General features: G+C 46.1%; 1 pseudogene; it reads right to left on the bottom strand.

The window, feature by feature from the left end:
• Window positions 1-22,881, bottom strand: LOC130110664 (NLR family CARD domain-containing protein 3-like; annotated as a pseudogene).
• Between the last annotated feature and the right edge of the window lie 1,679 nt (window positions 22,882-24,560).

The following is a 24,560-nucleotide window of genomic DNA, read 5'->3' as shown; positions in this document are numbered from 1 at the left end:
TCAGGTCTTCACTGCTCTGCTCTGAGACTTCTCAAAGTCCAGTCCTCGGTCTGCATCCGGACCGAACGGCAAGTCAATCTGGACCCAGCCCACACTTGTGTTATGAATACAACACGTTATGAAGTGTAACGTTTTCTATTTTGTGTGTTGTTGCTGCCGAGTTCACGCATTAACTTTACACCGGTGAATTTGCTTTGCGGTGGTGCGAAGCTTTTACTGTACTTATGGTAATGTAACGAGTGTAGTTGTCAACTCGAGTAACGCTAAAAACTGCTTTTAATGCTGGCATGCTGGACCTTCATGGTGTTACTTGTTAGATGCTCCAACCCATTTGGCAATGACAGCAGTGCTGCTGGACTTTAAAAGGAATGTGGGTGGTTTGGCAGGGGCATATTGTGAGTTTGGGTACTGGGCTGGTTTTACTGGCCACTGGGCTGGTTTTACTGGCCACTGGGCTGCTGTTACTGGCCACTGGGCTGATTTTGTCACACAGACCCGGTAACCCTGCTTGCTTCCTCACGGTCTTCCCTCTTCGCGGTTCTGGTAAGTGTGGTGCTGTGTGTGCTGACGCACTGTGGCATATCAGACTTGTATGGGCTCACAGGAAAACGCCGTGTTACTTCTCCACCCGCTGCTCCCTACATCTGTCTGATGACACCATCAGATATGTGACTTCATCTGGCCGCAATTCATTCTCTCTCTCCCCGTGTGTGTGTGTGTATGTTAAATTCAAATTCAGATGGCTTTATTGGCATGACGTAACACTGTACATATTGGGTATACACATTGGAAAAAGCTCAACATTAATTGGAAAACATTCCTGAAAACAAACACTACAGCAAAGAAACACAGCACAAAACAAGATGAATAAACTGTCATCAAATAGAACAGCAACAACGTGTGTCAGGTGACTCACTCACAGTGCCTCACTTTATGGCAGGCAGCAACATAGCCCGCTGCTAACTTAGCGGTCTTAATAGTGGTCTTAATATTAGTCTTAATAGTTCTCTTAATAGTGCTCTTAATAGCGGTCTTAATATTAGTCTTAATAGAGGTCTTAATATTAATCTTAATAGTGGTCTTAATATTAGTCTTAATAGTGGTCTTAATATTAGTCTTAATAGTGGTCTTAATATTAGTCTTAATAGTGGTCTTAATACCAGTCTTAATAGTGGTCTTAATGTTAGTCTTAATATTAGTCTTAATATTGATCTTAATAGCGGTCTTAATATTAGCCTTAATATTGGTTTTAATAGCGGTCTTAATAGTGGTCTTAATATTAGTCTTAATAGTTCTCTTAATAGTGCTCTTAATAGCGGTCTTAATATTAGTCTTAATAGAGGTCTTAATATTAATCTTAATAGTGGTCTTAATATTCGTCTTAATAGTGGTCGTAATACCAGTCACAATAGTGGTCTTAATAGTAGTCTTAATAGTGGTCTTAACATTAGTCTTAATATTGGTCTTAGTAGTGGTCTTAATATTAGTCTTAATAGAGGTCATAATATTAATGTTGATAGTGTTCTTAATTTTAGTCTACTAGTGGTCTTAATAGAGGTGTTAATATTCGTCTTAATAGTGGTCTTAATATTAGACTTAATAGTGGTCTTAAAATTCGTTTTAATATTGGTCTTAATACCAGTCCTAATACCAGTCTTAATAGTGGTCTTAATATTAGTCTTAATAGAGGTCTTAATATTAATCTTAATAGTGGTCTTAATATTAGTCTTAATAGTGGTCTTAATATTAGTCTTAATAGTGGTCTTAATATTAGTCTTAATAGAGGTCTTAATATTAATATTGATAGTGGTATTAACTTTAGTCTTAATAGTGGTCTTAATATTAGTCTTAATAGTGGTCTGAATATTAGTCTTAATATTGATCTTAATAGTGGTCTTAATAACGGTGTTAATAGTGGCCTTAATAGTAGTGGTAATACTGGTCTTAATATTAGTCTTAATATTAGTCTTAATAGTGGTCTGAATATTAGTCTTAATAGAGGTCTAAATATTAATCTTGATAGTGGTCTTAATATTGATCTTAATAGCCATCTTAATAATGGTCTTAATAGTAGTGTTCATAGTAGTCTGAATATTAGTCTTAATAGTGGTCTTAATAGTGGTCTTAATAGTAGTCTTAATAGTTGTCTTAACATTAGTCTTAATAGTGGTCTTAATATTAGTCTTAATATTAGTCTTGATAGTGGTTAAATCTTCTTCTTCAGTAATTAAATGAATATTACACAGGGAACAATCACAGGAAGTCTTTCCAGTAGTCTTTTAATCATTCTAAACATTTTATCTCACTTCAATATCGTTTGCAAACATTTTTCTCAAGTCTTTTGTTCATCTTTCTTCATATCTCCATATTAGAGGACAACGTCTGTTCAAATAAGACTATTTAATGAATAAAAGTGAAAGTTTCTGCATAAAAGTAGAAGTGAGGAGTGGACACACATCTTACGTGTGGTCTCAGGTTTTCATACATTTCTGTCAGATGTGTGAAAAAGTTGATAAATCCACTTTTCATGTAGAAACCTCAGTATGAAGGAACCACACACACACTAGTGCTGAAGTTCCTTGATAAATGAGACCTAATGACTGTTAATTTCTCAGCAGTGTGATGAAGACCCATCATGTCCACCATCATCTTCATCCCCAGTAGGATGTGAATGAATGGATGTCCCACAGTGCTGTGTGGACGCACTTTCCATCTAAACAGCTGAATGTGATCTGCTTTGTTCTCATGAAGAAACTAAACACACACTTACACTTCCTCACACCTGGTGTCAACCTGCACACTCCAGCATGGTCCAGCCTGGGGGTGGATGAGAGACACAGTTACACCAGCACATCCTCCATCTAATAAACCTGCATCCAGTATCAGTCCTGTCCACTGTTACAGATGAACCAGTCTGATCCAGCATCAGAGTAGGAGGAGAAAATCCTTGTAGAAGACATGATGAGTGAGTGTCATCCAGCCTGTCCATACCTGAGATTGTCCAGTCTCCAGTGTGGATCCTCCAGTCCAGCAGAGAGCAGCTTCCCTCCTGAGTCTCCTGGCTGGTTGTAGCTCAGGTCCAGCTCTCTCAGATGGGAGGGGTTGGAGCTCAGAGCTGAGAGCAGAGAAGAACAACCTTCCTCTGTGACCAGACAGCCCGACAGCCTGAACACACACACACACACACACACACACACACACACACACACACACACACACACACACACACACACACACACACACACACACACACACACACACACACACACACATTACTTTCTTTCAGCTGTTGATGTGTAAGAGTGTCTCATGAAACATGTTCAACATAATCAGGTTCCTGAATCAGTTTCAGCTTCACTAAACCTACTACTACTACTTTCGGCTGCTCCCGTTAGGGGTCGCCACAGCGGATCATCCGTTTCCATTTCTTCCTGTCTTCTGCGTCTTCCTCTGTCACACCAGCCACCTGCATGTCTTCCCTCACCACATCCATAAACCTCCTCTTTGGCCTTCCTCTTCTCCTCTTCCCTGGCAGCTCCATATTCAGCATCCTTCTCCCAATATACTCAGCATCTCTCCTCAACACATGTCAAAGCCATCTCAATCTTGCCTCTCTTGCTTTGTCTCCAAACCGTCCAACCTGAGCGGTCCCTCTAATATAATCGTTCCTAATCCTGTCCTTCTTCGTTACTCCCAGTGAAAATCTTAGCATCTTCAACTCTGCCACCTCCAGCTCCGCCTCCTGTCTTTTCGTCAGTGCCACTGTCTCCAAACCATACAACATAGCTGGTCTCACAACCATCTTGTAAACTTTCCCTTTAACTCTTGCTGATACCCTTCTGTCGCAAATCACTCCTGACACTCTTCTCCACCCACTCCAACCTGCCTGCACTCTCTTTTTCACCTCTCTACTGCACTCCCCGTTACTTTGGACAGTTGACCCCAAGTATTTAAACTCAAATGCCTTTGTCACCTCCACTCCTTGCATCCTGACCATTCCACTGTCCTCTCTCTCATTCACGCATAGGTATTCTGTCTTGCTCCTACTGACTTTCATTCCTCTTCTCTCCGGTGCATACCTCCACCTCTCCAGGCTCTCCTCAACCTGCACCCTACTCTCGCTACAGATCACAATGTCATCCGCGAACATCATCGTCCATGGAGACTCCTGCCTGATCTTGTCCGTCAACCTGTCCATCACCATTGCAAACAAGAAAGGGCTAAGAGCCGATCCTTGATGTAATCCCACCTCCACCTTGAACCCATCTGTCATTCCAACCGCACACCTCACCATTGTCACACTTCCCTCATACGTATCCTGCACCACTCCTACATACTTCTCTGCAACTCCTGACTTCCTCATACAATACCAAACCTCCTCTCTCGGCACTCTGTCATAAGCTTTCTCTAAATCTACAAAGACACAATGCAACTCTTTCTGGCCTTCTCTATACTTCTCAATCAACATTCTCAAAGCAAACATCGCATCTGTGGTGCTCTTTCGTGGCATGAAACCATACTGCTGCTCGCTGATCATCACCTCTCCTCTTAACCTAGCTTCTATTACTCTTTCCCAAATCTTCATGCTGTGGCTGATCAACTTTATACCTCTGTAGTTGTTACAGTTCTGCACATCACCCTTGTTCTTGAAAATCGGTACCAGTATGCTTCTTCTCCACTCCTCAGGCATCCTCTCACTTTCCAGGATTGTGTTAAACAATCTAGTTAAAAACTCCACTGCCATCTCTCCTAAACATCTCCATGCCTCCACAGGTATGTCATCAGGACCAACTGCCTTTCCATTCTTCATCCTCTTCATAGCTGCCCTCACTTCCTCCTTGCTAATCCGCTGAACTTCCTGATTCACTATCCCTACATCATCCAACCTTCTCTCTCTCTCATTGTCTTCATTCATCAGCCCCTCAAAGTACTACTTCCACCTTCTTAGCACACTCTCCTCGCTTGTCAGCACATTTCCATCTCTATCCTTGATCGCCCTAACTTGCTGCACATCCTTTGCAGCTTGGTCCCTCTGTCTAGCCAATCGGTACAAGTCCTTTTCTCCTTCCTTAGTGTCTAATCTGTCATTCAACTCACCATACGCCTTTTCCTTTGCCTTTGCCACCTCTCTCTTTGCTTTACGCTGCATCTCCTTGTACTCCTGTCTACTTTCTTCATCTCTCTGACTATCCCACTTCTTCTTTGACAACCTTTTCCTCTGTATAATTTGCTGTACTTCCTCATTCCACCACCAAGTCTCCTTGTCTTCCTTCCTCTGTCCTGATGACACACCAAGTACCTTCCTAGCTGTCTCCCTCACTATTTCTGCAGTGGTTTTCCAGCCATCTGGCAACTCTTCACTACCACCCAGTGCCTGTCTTAACTCCTGCCTGAACTCCACACAACAGTCTTCCTTCTTCAACTTCCACCATTTGATCTTCGGCTGTGTCTTCACTCGCTTCCTCTTCTTGGTCTCCAAAGTCATCCTACAGACCACCATCCGATGCTGCCTAGCTATGCTCTCCCCTGTCACCACCTTGCAGTCTCCAATCCCTTTTAGATGGTGCCTTCTACATAAGATATAGTCCACCTGTGTGCACTTTCCTCCACTCTTGTACGTCACCCTGTGTTCCTCCCTCTTCTTGAAATATGTATTCACCACAGCCATTTCCATCCTTTTCGCAAAATCGACCACCATCTGTCCTTCCACATTTCTCTTCTTGACTCCATACCTTCCCATCACCTCCTCATCACCTCTGTTCCCTTCACCAACATGTCCATTGAAGTCCGCTCCAATCACCACTCTCTCCTCCTTGGGTACCCTCTCCACCATGTCGTCCAACTCATTCCAGAATTCTTCTTTTTCATCCATTTCACACCCAACTTGCGGGGCATATGCGCTGATAACATTCAGCAATAAACCTTCAATTTCCAGCTTCATACTCATCACTCTGTCTGACACTCTCTTCACCTCCAGCACGCTATTGACATACTCTTCCTTCAGAATTACCCCTACCCCATTTCTCCTCCCATTCACACCATGGTAGAAGAGTTTGAACCCACCTCCGATACTCCTGGCCTTACTCCCTTTCCACCTGGTCTCTTGCACACACAGTATGCCTACCTTTCTTCTTTCCATCATGTCAGCCAGCTCTCTCCCTTTACCAGTCATAGTGCCAACATTCAAAGTTCCAACTCTCACCTCCACATGCCTACCCTTCCTCCTCTCTAGCTGCCTCTGGACTTGCTTTCCCCCTCTCCTTCTCCTTTGCCCAACAGTAGCATAGTTTCCACCGACACCCTGCTGGTTAACAGTACCAGTGGCGGTCGTTGGTAACCCGGTCCTCGACCGATCCGGTATGTAAGTCTTATTTATGATCCGCATATTTGATTTGGCAAAGATTTTACGCCGGATGCCCTTCCTGAAGCAACCCTCCCCATTTGTCCGGGCTTGGGACCGGCACTAAGGATGTACTGGCTTGTGCATCCTCAGTGGCTGGGTTTTCAGCTTCACTAAACCAAACAATAATAATGGATTATATTTTTAGGGTTTTATCTGGACACCCAAAGCACTTCACAGAGAAGGGGGGAAACTCACCTCAACCACCACCAATGTGCAGCACCACCTGGATGATGCACGGCAGCCATTTTGCACCAGAATGCTCACCACACATCATCTTGAGGTGGAGAGGGAGGAACCACTGAGCCAGTCATACTGGGGGATGATTAGGTGGTCAGATGGAGAGAGCCAGGCTGGGGAATTTGCCAGAACACCGGGGACCCCCTACTCTTTGCTGTAAGTGTACAGACCCATGGGGTCTTTAATGACCACAGTGAGTCAGGACCTCGGTTTTAACGTCTCATCAGAAGGACGACATCTCCTACACCAATGTGTCCCCATCACTACACTGGGGCATTGGCTTTTTTTTTTAAGGCTCAGAGGGGAGACTGCCCCCTACTGGCCCACCAACACCAAATCGAGCAGCAACTCCGTTTTCTCGGGAGGTCTGCAATCCAAGTACTAGCCAAGCCCACACTTGCTTAGCTTGTGTCATTGGGCAGAGCCAGGGTACATGTTGGTATGGCTGCCAGCAAACCAACCCAACCTGGGTTAACTGATACGGGGCTCCAGAGTGCCACCATTTAGTCACATTTTGCACCTAGTTTTGGCGTCGTTGCGAGTAGATTTTAAACCTAGGTGCAATGGTGCCACTTGCAATATTACCGTGTTTTTGTAATCATGTGAAAACCAGTAAGAGGAGAACTTGTGTGTGAATGAGTGGGCTTGGCGTATGTGTGTGTGTGTGTGTGTGTGTGTGTGTGTGTGTGTGTGTGTGTGTGTGTGTGTGTGTGTGTGTGTGTGTGTGTGTGTGTGTGTGTGTGTGTGTGTGTGTTTTATGTGTGTGATAAAGAGGAGTTACTACGAGGCTCTCGTGACATGACCAAAAAAAAGACAAAACAGCATTTGGGGGGGATAGCACATGTGCAGGCCCCCCCCCACAATGCTGCCCCACAACAACAGCCTGAAGTACACACTGTGCAGGGCAGGTGCACGGCGTGACAGCTGACACGCTTAAAGAGAAGACCGGCAAAAAACCAGCGGACTCCATGTAGCTCTCATTCAAGACTGACGGCCACACGGACGTGTCAGCCAAGGAATGGAGATTGTGTATGCACGGATCCTGCAGCAGAGGAGGCCGGTGAATGTTTTGATGGGCCACGTGGAAGTCCAGCACCCAAAATCTCAAGGTATGTAAGGACTCTGACTCCGGTCTGGCTCGTTGTACTCGCACACAGAACACACAACCTCCAGAAATACACACTAGGAATGACTATATACAGGGGAAACTGTTTCTGTGACATGTAAACAGGATAGAGTGCAAAGAAGTGAAGGAGTGATGGTAAATACTGTAACAAGCGTTACTGTACAGTCAGTAGGGGGTTATGTACAGTATAATACAGCTTGTTCACACATGAGAGGCACATATTTATTGCACTCTATTACTAAAATATTTATTTGTAGGTACATTGAGTATTTCACTGCTCCAAGGTTATTGCAGTGCCGCAGTGAGTTTGATGCCAAGGAGGCTGTACAGACGTGGTTCAGTCAGGGTAAAAGAGCTAGAAGGCCCAATTACAAGGGTTGGGTAGAGCCTCCTAGTGGCCCTCAGGGGGATGTGCTCTAAACTACAGGGAAGGCTAGGGGAGGCATACTGTATGAGTTCAGTGTTGACTTGTGTTGTTGTGGTTCTGGTGCTGTAATGACAGTAATATTACTGACCACATACATTATGTTTACATTTATAAATGTTATATTTGGTGCCTATGTTTACAAAAAGCACTTTCGAGTTTACATTTTATCTAACTTATTGTTTTTTTGCTCTTAAGCACTACCTCCCTTGGTGACATTTAAATAAAACAGCATATTGTTATTTCTGTAAGTGGTCTATTTATTACCAAAGCATTTATCAGTAATACAGTTAAGACGGGAAAATATCCATGTGTTGCGTTGTGTGTCGATTCAAGTGGTGCTCCTAAAATTGTCAGTAAGGAGCAGCAGTGCTCCTAGTGGAAAAAGTTAGTCTGGAGCCCTGTGGTATCACGACGGTGGTCAACAACTTCCTCTGTCAACTCAGGTCACATGATCAGACTAGGGTGCATGTTGGTATGCACATTTTTCTTTGTTATTCTTTACAGTAGCTGCAACCCTAGTTGTATGAAGAGGTCTTGGATACAAATCAAGACTAAATATAAAACATGATCCAAAGTGGTCAGTATTCCCTGTCCTTATTCTTTCAGTGGTGTGAATGTGTGCTACTGTACAACACATTAACACTTTATATGATTTGCACCAAACTGAATAAAAATAAAAATAAAAAAGTGAACTAAAAAGGATAGGAGGGCATCCATCTCTGCCAGAAGATCCTCCAGTAAAGAAGTTGTCCATCTCTAATAATGAGCGGTGGTCTAACATGGTGGGGGTCCAGAAAGGTGTGTGTTGTGGCCCTGCTGCTGGCAGCTCCAAGCAGACCTCTCTGACAGCAGATAGTCTATGTAAATGAGAGTTTATGCTTTACAGCTGTGATGTGAGCACATGTGGCTGAATGTACTGACCATCTGCAGTTTTGAGGGAAATCCTGATATTAATGAGCCAACACACACAGTCATGAAGCCCCACACAGAGGTATCAAACCCAGCAGTGAACAAGGACCACATAGCTTTATAGATCATGTGATGAACACACATCATATAGATGATGTCATTAACACACTGTCATGTTTTGTTCTTAGGGGGGTACAGTGATGAGGACACATTGTGTGCTCAGAGAGCTGCAGAGGTCAATGCATCCTATTGTGTTGTCATAGTAGAGATGGGAGTGTGAACACAATGCCAGAGGAAGTGATGCCTCCTTCACTCCTACAGTGTGTCTGTAACAGGTAGATGAAGTCACTCTTCACCCCAGAACCTGTGGCCTGTACCTCCACATTTAAAAGACAGACAAAACCACTACAACATGAACCTCTACACAGGGTTACCACCTCACATTCATGTGTTCATACAAGCACATGTATATTTAAGTTGTGTTTGATACACTACAATATAACCTTAACCAGCGCAGTATTTTTCAGGTGAAAACAGAGTTATACTGCAAACTGAAACAAGAAATATGAATTATAAATATGTAGTTGGAATATGGTCAGAAGGACGGCCTTGCTATGCCTGTTAGACTATTTCACTTTTTTCTCTGAAAACCAAACTGTATTGATTTGTAATGTGTTGACATGACCTCTTTGCTGGTGTATGTGCTCATGGAAAGCGGTTGACAGGAAGTAGAAAGTAGAACCAGAGCTTGTTACTACAACTGGTCTGTAATTCCTCCAGTCAGAGAAAAGACCACCCAGGTTAGGATGTACTGACTGCCATTGAAGTGGATGTAAATGAGGACTGAAGGGGTCCTGTGTTGTAGAGGTTTAGGAATACTGACCTGAGAGTTTCCAGTCTACATTGTGGACTCCCCAGTCCAGCAGAGAGCAGCTTCACTCCTGATTCCTGCAGATCATTGTTACTCAGGTCCAGCTCTCTCACACTAGAGGAATTGGAGCTGAGAACTGAGGACACAACTTCACAGCTACTGTCTGACAGATTACAGGAACTCAACCTGAATGGACACACACACACACACACACACACACACACACACACACACACACACACACACACACACACACACACACACACACACGCACACACAAACTATATCATTCTATTACATTGTAATGGCGTTAATACTTTTGATTTTACTACCTGTTTTCATCATTACAACAGTTTGGATAATAGTACTTTATTATAGTACTCATCTAAACATGGAAATAACAAAATATTACTACTACGAGAGTACCATTACTGCTGTTATTTTTACTACTAGTCCTACTATAACTGCGACGGCTATTTGCAATAATACAATTTGTACTACTACTGCAACTACTGTGACTACTAATACTATTTTTACAACTACACTAGTACTACTGCTACTACTATTGCTGCTTTTACTACTGCTGCTAATTCCATTACTACCTGCTTCTTTTATGATTACTGCTACTTACAACTATTACAACTACTGTTTTAATAGTTGTAATTATTCTATCATTTTAATGTCATTAATACTTTTGATTTTAGAACCTGTACCCCCAATAACAGTCTCAATAATCAGTGTAATAAAACAATATTTTATCACCAATGAAAAATAATAACACATAATAGATTTAATACTTTAAAAGGCCTAATCCATATACTTACAGAGCTGTATTGGAGGCTTTGACCACTGGCAGCAGCCTCAGAAGACCTTCCTCTGAAGCAGAGTATTTCTTCAGGTCAAACACGTCCAGCTCCTCTTCTGAAGACAGTAAGATGAAGACCAGAGCTGACCACTGACCAGGAGAGAGTCGGTCTGTGGAGAGTCTTCCTGATGTCAGGCACTGTTGGATCTCCTCCACTAGAGAATGCTCATTCAGTTCATTCAGACAGTGGAACAGATTGATGCTTCTCTCTGGAGAGAGATCCCCCCTCATGTTCTGCTGGATGTACAGGACTGTTTGCTGATTGGTCTGTGACTTACTTCCTGTCTTGCCCAGCAGGCCTCGTAGGAGATTCTGATTGGGTTCCAGTGAGAGGCCCAGGAGGAAGCGCAGGAACAAGTCCAGATGTCCGTTTGGACTCTCTACCGCCTTGTCCACTGCTGTCTGGTAGAGGTCTGGTTGTATAGGTTTATATCTAATTAGTTTCAGCCAGTTGGAGATTGACTGTGTTGCTGACAGCAGATTGACTCCAGTCTTGATGAATGAGAGAAAGACATAAAGAGCAGCCAGAAACTCTTGAATGCTCAGATGGACAAAGCAGAAGACCTTGTCCTGGTAGAGCCCACAATCCTCCTTAAAGATCTGTGTGAACACTCCTGAGTACACTGAGGCTGCTCTGATATCAATGCCACACTCTGTCAGGTCTGCTTCATAGAAGATCAGGTTGCCTTTCTTCAGCTGTTCAAAGGCCAGTTTTCCCAGAGACATAATCATCTTCCTACTGCCTGTATTCCAGTGTGGCTCTGCTTCAGATCTCCCATGATACTTCACAGTCCCCTGGATGGACTGAACCACCAGGAAGTGGATGTACATCTCAGTCAAGGTCTTGGGCATCTCTCCTCTCTCATCTGTTCTCAACACGTGATCCAGAACTGTAGCAGTGATCCAACAGAAGACTGGGATGTGACACATGATGTGGAGGCTTCGTGATGTCTTGATGTGTGAGATGATTCTTCTGGCCTGCTCCTCATCTCTGAATCTCTTCCTGAAGTACTCCTCCTTCTGTGGATCACTGAACCCTCTCACCTCCGTCACCATGTCAACCCACTCAGGAGGGATCTGGTTGGCTGCTGCAGGTCGTGTGGTTATCCAGAGGCGAGCAGAGGGAAGCAGTTTCCCCTTGATGAGGTTTGCCAGCAGCACGTCCACTGAGGTGGACTTTGTGACATCAGTCCAGATCTCATTGTTCTGGAAGTCCAGAGGAAGTCGACACTCATCCAGACCATCAAAGATGAACACAACTTGGAACTGGTCAAAGCTGCAGATTCCTGCTTCTTTGGTTTCAATAAAGAAGTGATGAAGAAGTCCCACCAAGCTCAACTTTTAATCTTTCAGCACATTCAGCTCTCTGAACGTGAATGGAAATGTGAAGTGTACATTGTGGTTGGTTTTGTCTTCAGCCCAGTCCAGAGTGAACTTCTGTGTTAAGACTGTTTTCCCGATGCCAGCCACTCCCCTTGTCATCAATGTTCTGATTGGTTTATCTTGTCCAGGTAAGGGTTTAAAGATGTCTTCACATTGGATCGGTGTTTCTGGTCTCGCTGGTTTCCTGGATGCTGTTTCAATCTGTCTGACCTCATGTTCATTATTGACCTCTCCACTCCCTCCCTCTGTGATGTAGAGCTCTGTGTAGATCTGATTCAGAAGTGTTGACTCTCCTGGTTTAGCAACACCCTCAAACAAACACTGAAACTTCTCCCTCAGAGCTGCTTTGAGGTTACTCCGGCTCAAGGGAACAGGGGTTTCTGAATAAACAAATCAGGGAATCAGTGAGTGGATGATACTGTAAATGTGAGAAACAGAAACTTTACCAAACTCCATAGTATTAATTCAGCTCATCACTGGTGGATGGACAAGCAGGTTTTATTTAAAACAAACAATGAAGACATGTATATAATTTATATAAAGGGTAGATTTGTCCAAATATATTTCCACAAACAACATGTACATTAATAATAATTAATTTCTACTGTAATAATATTTTGATGGCTATTGTCACATCTCTTGTAGTAACCATGTATTAGTTAGGAGGTCTTTACTGGGATTATGGTGACAGTGATGATGTCTTAAAGAGGTTCTCTCTGGTATTATTGTTCTGATGTGAACCAATGTCATCAGCATTTTACACCCTCATTAACCAATCAATAGTTTGACCAGATTATCCATTAGATTTCATTTACCATCCAAATGGAAACTGTCTGAACCTCCTGTGATAAATCTACATTTTCAGCAGGGTTTGAAAACAATTCCACCTCCCACTTTGCCTCTGTTGACCCTTTACACGGTGTTGAGGCTTTTGAATAAAGAGTCTCTTACTGCTCTCCAGAGTCAGCCAGCTCCTCCTGCTTCATACTCCTCAGGAAGTGCAGTGTGATCTTCAAAAGTGCCTCTCTGGGACTCCTCCTCTGCTCCTCCTCCTCCTCCCTCTGTCTCTCTAAGCACTCTGGGTAATCTGGACTCAGATCCTTCTGGAACCTCTTCAGCTCCTTCTTCACAAAAGTGACTATGTTCTCCTCAAGCAGCTGTAAATGAATCAGTATATGAATTAAACTTTCATGTTAAACTCATGGAACAAAACATCAAGCCCATCTGTCATTGATTAAAACCCACTGATGTGCCTTTGGATACTTACGCTTTCAAGTACCGGTACTTAATTTCTTACACTACCGTTCAAAAGTTTGGGATCACCCAAACAATTTCGTGTTTTCCATGAAAAGTCACACTTATTCACCACCATATGTTGTGAAATGAATAGAAAATAGAGTCAAGACATTGACAAGGTTAGAAATAATGATTTGTATTTGAAATAAGATTTTTTTTACATCAAACTTTGCTTTCGTCAAAGAATCCTCCATTTGCAGCAATTACAGCATTGCAGACCTTTGGCATTCTAGCTGTTAATTTGTTGAGGTAATCTGGAGAAATTGCACCCCACGCTTCCAGAAGCAGCTCCCACAAGTTGGATTGGTTGGATGGGCACTTCTTTGAGCAGATTGAGTTTCTGGAGCATCACATTTGTGGGGTCAATTAAACGCTCAAAATGGCCAGAGAAAGAGAACTTTCATCTGAAACTCGACAGTCTATTCTTGTTCTTAGAAATGAAGGCTATTCCATGCGAGAAATTGCTAAGAAATTGAAGATTTCCTACACCGGTGTGTACTACTCCCTTCAGAGGACAGCACAAACAGGCTCTAACAGGTACTATTTAATGAAGATGCCAGTTGGGGACCTGTGAGGCGTCTGTTTCTCAAACTAGAGACTCTAATGTACTTATCTTCTTGCTCAGTTGTGCAACGCGGCCTCCCACTTCTTTTTCTACTCTGGTTAGAGCCTGTTTGTGCTGTCCTCTGAAGGGAGTAGTACACACCGGTGTAGGAAATCTTCAATTTCTTAGCAATTTCTCGCATGGAATAGCCTTCATTTCTAAGAACAAGAATAGACTGTCGAGTTTCAGATGAAAGTTCTCTTTTTCTGGCCATTTTGAGCGTTTAATTGACCCCACAAATGTGATGCTCCAGAAACTCAATCTGCTCAAAGAAGTGCCCATCCAACCAATCCAACTTGTGGGAGCTGCTTCTGGAAGCGTGGGGTGCAATTTCTCCAGATTACCTCAACAAATTAACAGCTAGAATGCCAAAGGTCTGCAATGCTGTAATTGCTGCAAATGGAGGATTCTTTGACGAAAGCAAAGTTTGATGTAAAAAAAATCTTATTTCAAATACAAATCATTATTTCTAACCTTGTCAATGTCTTGACTCTATTTTCTATTCATTTCACAACATATGGTGGTGAATAAGTGTGACTTTTCATGGAAAACACAAAATTGTTTGGGTGATCCCAAACTTTTGAACGGTAGTGTATATTCGCAAATTTTTGCTGCATTTTGAATGTCGTGAAAAGTCACAAAACTGCCTTGAGCTTGAGTGATGCCTTGTATTTAAGTGATGTACACCATGTTAAGGGGAACTTTTTCCGTCTATATATTAGTTTAGTGAAATTTGTAAACTTTTCATACATTAAAAATATTGAGAAAATGTGTAAAAATATGTGCAAGCCAGCATGGATTAAATGTTAATGTATGATTAAATATTGTAATTGAAGTAGGTACCTTTCATTGTAATCAATTTTGCATCTATCGATCTTCTAATGCAACAGTGTTTTTTAACTTCAAGTGTAAAATTGCTGTTTTCTCAAAAATAAGGATTTTTCATTGTTCAAAAATCTGATGTGATAGGCAAAAACTAATGCCAGATTTGGATTCAACACCTAAACGTTTGCAGGAATCAATTGAAAAACCCCATGCAAGAAAAATTGTGTAGACCAGATGAGATGTTTTGAGAGAAGAAACTAAACCAACAGAAGGTTCAGACCAATTCTATGTGTCATGACTTGTTACCTCTGTCTGTTCAGTAGAGTCTGATAACAACCAAACCACCTGTTCATATCAGCTGTTTAATTCTGACCTCTGCTCAGTAGAGTGGTGTCCATCTTTGAATCTAAGAGGTATATCCATAGACCAGTCACTCTTGATGGACACACAGCTGGGTACAGGGGAGTCTGGTCTCTCCTGATGGATCCTGCTAAAAACAGAGGAAGACTATCTAACAAGTCTTGTTTTGAAGATGTATTAAGTAGATATGGGTCAGAATAGTCGACTACTGTGTTTACTTTTTTATCTTTAGATGTAAGGTTTTTTATCTTGTGTCAATCACTCAAACTTTATTTGAATAACACCTTTCATACAGGTTAGTGACGTTCAAAGTGCCTCACAGATGACTGACAAGCCGATAAGCGATCAATTTGAGACAATTTGAGAATAATGACAATAAAATAGATTTGAATAGAAACTAGACAAATAAAGTAGATAAAATAGCTTAAACAAACAAGACAAAACGAAACAAAGACAAAATCGATAAGATGGATAAAGATACAGTATATTATAATATTAATAATAAAATATCAACATAAATACAATCAAGTAAGTGAATAAGCTAAAGTAAATAAGTAGCTTGTTGATTGTTTTTATTATGATGTTCCCGATGGATCTGACTAGTTTTTCTTAATCTCTTGAAGTAATTAAATACACCATCCAGATATATGTAGATTAGTCCTACGTCAGTTTGGCAAATCACTGTTTTGAGAGGGAATCGCTGGTCGTTAGTAAGCGATGTGTTACTTGTAGTGACACGTTATGGTCCAAATTAAATTATGGTGCAAATAAAACAGATGAAAGATATAACAATTTGTACACATGCATCTCTTTATTGTGAACGTGTGTAGGCCTAAATAACAATCATAGGTCTTCACTGAAGCAAGTGGGTCCAGTTAAAGTAGAGCCTAATTTATAGGGCTTCCTTGAGACCAACTGTTATGTATGGATGGTGCTATTCTACCAGTGACCACTAGGTGGCACCTGTATTCTATATTGCTGTTGTCTGGGTTGTAACCAACAGAAGAAGAGTTCCTAGTACAGTGTGGTGACCCACATCTATATAACTAGAGACATTCACCTAAGAGATAATGCACTTCCGCTTCCGGTACAGAGTTCAGTGTCGTTGTCGAATGTATGACATGCAAAGTTGGAGTTAGTAAGCTACCTCGACTACGTCTACTCTCACGTCTCCTGTCTCGTTGTTTTCTAACTCCACATTGGTGACCCCGACGTGATCGAACTACTAATACGAGTATGTCTGACAACGACGACGCCGGTGCTAACAACATGGCTATTGCTAACGCCAGCATTTACACCGCTACTGTGAAGCTACCCGACTTTTGGCAGCATAATCCACGGCCGTGGTTTCAACATGTGGAAGCCCAGTTCCAGCTGAGAGGGATAACGCAGGATGCAACGCAGTACTTCCACGTAGTGGCGGCGTTAGACGCATCGACAACGGCGCGAGCAATGACACTGTTGGAAGCTCCGCCAGCTGCTGGCAAGTACGATGCTATAAAGACATTCCTCCTGAAACTATTTGAACTGTCGGAGCTGGAGAAGGAAGACCGTTTACTGTCCCTGAATGGCCTCGGTGACGGCAAACCGTCTGAGTTAATGGAAAAAATGCTGTCTGTGCTGGGATCGGCTGATCCGGCCTTTCTTTTCACACACATTTTTCTGAGGCAGCTCCCCGCACCTGTACGCACAGCACTGGCCAGTTCTCCTCTCGCCGCCTCCAAGGACTACCGTTCTCTGGCTGCTGAAGCAGACAGGGTTTTCCTGGCCAACCGGCAACAGTTTGTGCATGCCCTGCTACCCCACCAGACCGCCCCACCACCACCTGTGTACGACTATATGGACACCGCGGCTGCGGTGACAGCCCGCCGCCAACCTGACGACGGGCTCTGTTATTACCATGCCAGGTTTGGGGCAAAAGCAAAACGGTGTCGCAAACCCTGCAGTTACAGGGTTCAGGGAAACGCCAAGGCCGGCGCTCGTTAACGGCTATGGGCGCCGGCCGTGACTGCAAGCTGTTGTTCATCAGAGACTCCTTGTCGGGCCGACGGCTGCTGGTTGACTCTGGCGCTCAACGCAGCATACTACCAGCACAAGCTGTGGACACGATGACCGACAGTCACGGCCCCCAGATGGACGCCGCCAACGGCACGTCCATTCGGACGTACGGTATCAGACATGTGGACGTGTGTTTTGGCGGCCGACGTTTCGGCTGGGACTTTGTGATGGCTGCTGTATCCACCCCGCTCCTAGGTGCGGATTTCCTCTGTGCTTTCAACCTGCTGGTGGATGTTAAAAACTGTCGCGTGATTGATGCCGTCTCTTTTGCGTCATACCCCTGCACGCTTGGAGGCGCTGGAGCGCTGTGCCTCGCTAACACACTCTCCACCGGGGATCCATACCAACGCCTGCTCGCAAATTTCCCCGAGCTCACCACACCCACCTTCTCCTCGGCGGTGGCCAAGCACGGCGTGGAACATCATATCACTACAGTGGGCCCCCCAGTTTACGCCCAGGCCCGACGCCTCGACTCGGCCAAGCTCGCAATAGCCAGGGAGGAGTTTTCGACTATGGAGCGCCTCGGCATTGTCCGCCGTTCTGACAGCCCGTGGGCTTCCCCTCTTCACATGGTTACTAAGGCCAACGGGGGTTGGCGCCCGTGCGGGGACTACCGTCGCCTAAACAATGCCACGACCCCCGACCGGTACCCCATACCGCACATACAAGATTTCTCTACCCACCTGGCGGGCGCTGCCATCTATTCCAAAATCGACGTAGTGCGGGGGTATCACCAAGTGCCGGTCCACCCACTGGATGTCCCAAAAACGGCTGTCATCACACCCTTTGGGCTCTTTGAGTTTTTACGTATGCCTTTCGGCCTTAAAGGGGCGGCGCAGACGTTTCAGCGCCTTATGGATTCTGTGCTCCGCGACATGCCATTTTTGTTTGTGTACTTAGACGACATCCTCGTGGCCAGCGCGTCGGCGGAGGAACATATGACGCACCTCAGACAGCTGTTTGACAGGCTCAGCGAACACGGCCTCATCATCAACCCAGCTAAGTGTCAGTTCGGGGAGTCGTCCATCACCTTCCTCGGGCACCACATCACTCCACAGGGGGCCGTTCCCCTCCCTGCCAGGGTTGAGGCTGTCACCATGTTCCCCCGCCCCCGCACTGTACAGTCGCTGCAGGAATTCCTGGGCATGGTGAACTTTTATAACCGTTTCCTGCCCCGTGCCGCCCACATCATGCGTCCCCTGTATGAGGCCCTGCGGGGTAAGAAGTCTAAGGACGAGCTGGACTGGTCTTCGGGGATGGACGAGGCTTTTGTGGCTGCCAAGACCGCGCTGGCCAACACGGCGCTGCTAGCTCACCCGTCGCCTGCCGCCCCCATAGCCCTTACAACGGATGCCTCCGACTACGCCGTGGGGGCCGTGTGTGAGCAGTTGGTGGGGGGGGGGGGCTGGCAGCCGTTGGCGTTCTTCAGTAAACAACTCCGTGAGAGCGAGCGCAAATACAGCACCTTTGATAGGGAACTACTGGGTCTCTTCCTCGCAACCAGACACTTTAGGTTCCTATTGGAGGGCCGACAGTTCACCGCTTTCGTGGACCACAAACCGCTGACGTTCTGTATGGCCAAAACCTCAGAACCGTGGTCTGGGCGTCAGCAGCGCCATCTCGCGGCGGTTTCCGAGTTTACCACGGACATACAACACGTGTCGGGCAAGGATAACTCCGTCGCCGACTGCCTTTCACGGGCGGTTGTTAACGCCGTTCACTTGGGACTCAACTACGCCGCTATGGCAACGGACCAAGCCAAGGACGCGACCGTTCAAGACTACCGGTCGACCCCTACGGCGCTACGGCTGGAGGACGTGACGTTCGACGCGGCCAACACCACCCTCCTCTGTGACATCTCCACCGGTCAACCGCGCCCCCTGGTGCCTACTTCCTGGCGGCGCCGAGTTTTCGACACCGTCCACGGCCTTTCCCACCCGGGAGTGAAGGCCTCGACCAAGCTGGTGAGCGTCAAGTTTGTTTGGCCTGGGCTCCGTAAAGATGTTAGAGCCTGGGCCGGCTCGTGTGTGGCGTGCCAACGCGCCAAGGTGCACCGCCATACCAAGGCCCCTTTGGCGCCGTTTGTGGTTCCAGAGAGGCGGTTTGACCACGTCAATGTTGACCTGGTGGGTCCCCTGCCCCCCTCCCGTGGTTATACGTTCCTCCTCACTATTGTGGACAGGGCCACCAGGTGGCCAGAGGCTATTCCCTTGTCCTCCACGACGGCAGCAGAGGTAGCACGGGCGTTCATCGGCTGCTGGGTGGCCCGTTTCGGCACGCCGGGTTACATCACGAGCGACCGGGGCTCCCAGTTTACCTCGGAGCTCTGGACGGCGGTCGCTGAGCACCTGGGGATGAAGATCCACCGCACTACGGCGTACAACCCGCAGAGCAACGGACTTTGTGAGCGGTTCCATCGGGACATGAAAGCCGCTCTGCGGGCAAGCCTCACTGGCTGCGACTGGATGGACCGGCTCCCATGGGTCATGCTCGGCCTGCGTTAGGCCCCGAAGGAAGACCTCCAGACCTCCTCCGCTGAGCTGGTGTATGGCCAGCCCCTGCGAGTTCCGGGGGAGTTTCTTCCGGATGCTACGGCTCCCTGGTCGGCCGCCTCTCACCTCAGTGCGTCCCGGAGCGCTGCCGGTGCCTTCGCTCCCGTTCCGATGTCTCAACACTGCCCCCCCCAGTCCTACGTCCCCAAGGATCTGCCATCGGCGAGGTACGTCTTCATTAGGCACGACAGCCATCGGTCCCCGCTGCAGCCCCCATACGACGGGCCCTTCCGCGTCCTGGAGGCGGGGGATAAGAACTTTGTGGTGGACATGGGGGGCAGGCCGGAGCGGGTCGCTATAGACCGTCTCAAGCCCGCTCACTTGGACATTGGGGAGCCAATGCAATTGGCCCTACCCCCGCGGCGGGGACGCCCTCCTAGGTCGGCCCCGGCACCTGCCTCTGTTCCTGCTTCGGCCCCGCCTATGGCCCGGGTTTCGGCCCCATTTGTTTACCCTCCTGTGAAGCGCAGCCGTTATGGCCGCAGGGTCCACCCCCCGACTCGTCACTTGTTTTCCCCGTGACTTTGCACTATGTCATTGACTGTTCTGTTGTAGAGTCTATTTTTATGTTCATGACTTGCACTTTTGCTGTTTTGCATTGTTTTGGGTAGGTGAATTCTGGGGGGGCCTGTGTGGTGACCCACATCTATATAACTAGAGACATTCACCTAAGAGATAATGCACTTCCGCTTCCGGTACAGAGTTCAGTGTCGTTGTCGAATGTATGACATGCAAAGTTGGAGCTAGTAAACTACCTCGACTACGTCTACTCTCACGTCTCCTGTCTCGTTGTTTTCTAACTCCACAACAGCATGGAAATGAACAGCCGTGTGTGCGTTGTGGTCCCTGCATCGTGTGTGAAATTGTTCACACCATAGTGTTATTAGCCAGCTACATAATATAAATTGGCTACGAGATGTGGAGTAGAAACTTTTAGGCACCAAAGTAGCCGTGAAAAGGGAAGTTTTCTACTTGTTTGGACAAAGTCATCCACGCAGTTGTAGCTAATGCTAGCATGGTGCTAGCCAACTGACTGAACTTGCTAGCTGATGATGAGCAGTGGCAGCGGAGAAGAAAGGGAAGAGGAACCAGAAGGACGCATCATGGCGGGAATGATTGGCGGTATGGAACCATTTCAGGAATCCGGTGAACAATGGGCAACGTATATTGAGCGTTTTGAGAATTATATCCTGGCTAATGAGATCAGGGATGCTAAGAAGGTGCCGGTTCTATTGAGTGTGATAGGGCCAAAGACCTACGGATTATTGCGCAGTCTGATTGCTCCAGACAAGCCTGGGGAGAAGACGTATGGTGACATTGTAAAGGTGTTGAAAGGACATTTCGCCCCCAAACCGATAGTGATAGCAGAGAGATTCCGTTTCCACAAGAGGAATCAGGAGGACGGTGAGTCTGTGGCTCAGTATGTTGCTGTGCTTAAAGGACTTTCCGAGCATTGTGAGTTTGGTGGCTACTTAGAGGATGCACTACGGGACAGGGTTGTTTGTGGACTGAAAAGTGAAACGGTTCAGAAGCGCCTGTTGACCGAGGACAATTTGACCTTTCAGAAAGCGGTCACTTGTGCAGTTTCAGCAGCAACAGTGGCGCGTGACGCACAACAGTTGAGCGGCTCGTTAAAGGTAAATGCCGTTCTCTCTCAAACATCCCATGCCAAATGCAGGCGGTGTGGACAGACAAATCATAGTGATGATGACTGTTGGTATAAAGATAGAGACTGCCATCAATGCGGCAGGAAAGGCCACATTGGTCGCATGTGTAAAAGTAAACCCAAGAATGACTATGGCAGAGAGAGGAAATACAGAGAAGGGGAACCGGAGTTTAAAGGCAAAAGCAACACATCCAAACACAGCGGGAGAGACAAGAAGAAGAAAGTGCATTGTGTGGAGGCCAGTGACAATGAAAGTACAAGTGAAGGGACTAAATCTGACACTGATAACGAATTGCCATGTTATGCACTGTCTCGTAAGGGTAAATATTCACGTATATCTGTGTTACCTGAAATAAATGGTAAGAAAATGGAAATGGAATTAGACACAGGGGCTGCTGTATCTTTAATTTCATGAGAACAGTATAAAAGTACAATGAAAAAGGTGCCATTGCAGCCTACTGATGTAGTCCTTAGGACGTATACAGGCGAACCTTTGTTACCAGAAGGGGTTATTAATGTGAAAGCAAACCTGAATAAGCAAACAGCTGAGTTACCATTGTATGTTGTAAAAGTGAATGCAGCTCCACTATTTGGTAGAGAGTGGCTGAGAGCTATTAAGCTTAACTGGAAAGACTTAAAAACTGTGTATGGTGTACAACTTGAAAAGAAAGACAGTTTAGATGCTGTACTAAAGCGGCATTCTGCTGTGTTCTCGGATGGGTTGGGTTCAATGAAAGACAATAAGGCGAGAGTGACTCTTAAACCTGATAGCATACCCAAATTCTGCCCACCACGTAATGTGCCCTATGCTCTGAGATCCAAAGTAGAGGCTGAACTGACCCGCCTCACTGACCTTGGCATGATCTCACCAGTGGAGCATAGTGACTGGGCCACACCCGTAGTTCCTGTCAACAAGAAGGATGGCACAGTGAGACTTTGTGGTGATTTCAAAGTCACCCTCAACCAAGTGCTCTGTGTGGACAAGTATCCTATTCCACGCATTGAGGATCTCTGCATCGCTAGCTGGAGGTCAACGCTTCAGTAAACTGGACTTGTCAAACGCATACCTACAGATGGAAGTAGTGGAGGAGTCGAGGAAGCTACTGACTATTTCCACACAAAAAGGACTTTTCTGCTACAACCGCTTGCCCTTCGGTATTGCGTCAGCACCAGCGTTGTTCTAGAAGGCTATGGATCGGATCAAGTGCTCGTTGGATTGCCATTCACGCACTGTTATCTCGATGACATTCTGGTTAGTGGGCCAGATGAAGGGACCCACCTGAAAGCCCTGGACGACATTCTCACGAGACTGGAGGAGTATGGTCTCCATGTCAAAAAGGATAAGTGCATGTTTTTCCAGGAGTCAGTAGAGTATCTAGGTCATATCATCGATGCTGCCGGGCTCCACAAGTCGCCAAAGAAGGAACGCATTGTTGTGGAGGCACCGGCGCCCACCAACGTTAGCCAACTACGCTCGCTCCTCGGAATGATAAACTACTATGGACGTTTCATCCCGGACCTGGCAACCATCCTGCAACCAATGAACGCACTGCTGCACAAAGGGAAGAAATGGCAGTGAACTACAGCTTGTGAGGCAGCGTTCCGAAAAGTGAAAGAGCTCATGGTATCTCAGAAGGTGCTAACCCACTACAACCCTGAGCTGCCCCTCCGTCTAGCCTGTGACGCTTCACCCTATGGGGTAGGGGCTGTACTCTCTCATGTCATGCCTGATGGTGTAAAGAAACCTATCGCTTATGTGTCAAGAACACTCAGCAAAGCAGAGCAGAACTATGCCCAGATTGAGCGAGAGGCGCTGGGGATAGTCTTTGGCGTACATAAGTTTCACCAGTATCTCTATGGTAACAAGTTCACTCTACTCACAGACCATCGCCCGCTGACCTCCATTCTCAGTCCAGTGAGGAGTACGCCGTCGACGGCCGCAGCCCGCATGCAGCGCTGGACGCTCCTCTTGTCAGCGCATGATTACACTATAGAGTATCGTAAGGCTTCAGCACATACTAATGCAGATGGACTGTCAAGGTTGCCACTTCCGGACACCCACGACGACAAGATAGACACAGTAGATGTGTTTTACATGTCACAGTTACACACACTACCAATCAGTACCACTGATATCCGAAACAACACTAAATCTGACCCTACACTGTCTCGCGTACTAGAGATGGTCACTACTGGACATTTTCCAAACACGAAAAACACAGATACTGAACTGTCTCTTTTCCTGACTCGTCAAAATGACCTCACAATCCAACAGGGATGCCTCATGTGGGGCACACGAGTGGTAGTGCCACCCAAGCTATGGCCCCGGGTGCTCAATGAGCTACATACAGCACACCCAGGGGTAGTGAGGATGAAAAGTTTGGCACGGTCGTATGTCTGGTGGCCAGGTATTGACTCTCAGATCGAGCTCCAGGCCAAATCCTGCCACTCATGCCAGCGTATTCAGAGAGAACCGAGTCTTGCCCCTCTACATCCATGGATGTGGCCTTCCAGTCCTTGGGAAAGGATTCACGTGGACTTTGCTGGTCCATTTGAAGGATACATGTATTTTGTGGTAGTAGATGCTCATTCTAAATGGCCCGAGGTGCAAATCATGGATAGCACCACAGCAAGCAAGACCATCACAGTACTGAGGGGCCTTTTCAGTCGCCACGGCCTTCCTCACATTCTCGTAAGCGACAATGGACCCCAGTTCTATTCTGAGGAATTCGCCACATTCCTGAAAGCCAATGGAGTCAAGCACATTCGCTCAGCGCCGTATCACCCTGCTACGAACGGCCTGGCCAAGCGCTTTGTACAGACTTTCAAACACGCCCTCAAATCCTCCAGGGGCGCCGCACCAGTGCAACAGCGGCTCGACACATTCCTGTTGACGTATCGCAACACCCCGCATGCCACGACAAAGGAACCGGCGGCTATGCTGTTCACTAGGCGCATGCTACGCACGCGACTGGACT

This window comes from Lampris incognitus, chromosome 1 (genome assembly GCF_029633865.1).
Source record: "Lampris incognitus isolate fLamInc1 chromosome 1, fLamInc1.hap2, whole genome shotgun sequence".
NCBI classification, from domain to species: Eukaryota; Metazoa; Chordata; class Actinopteri; order Lampriformes; family Lampridae; genus Lampris; species Lampris incognitus.
This window is presented reverse-complemented; position numbering and strand designations above follow the sequence as displayed.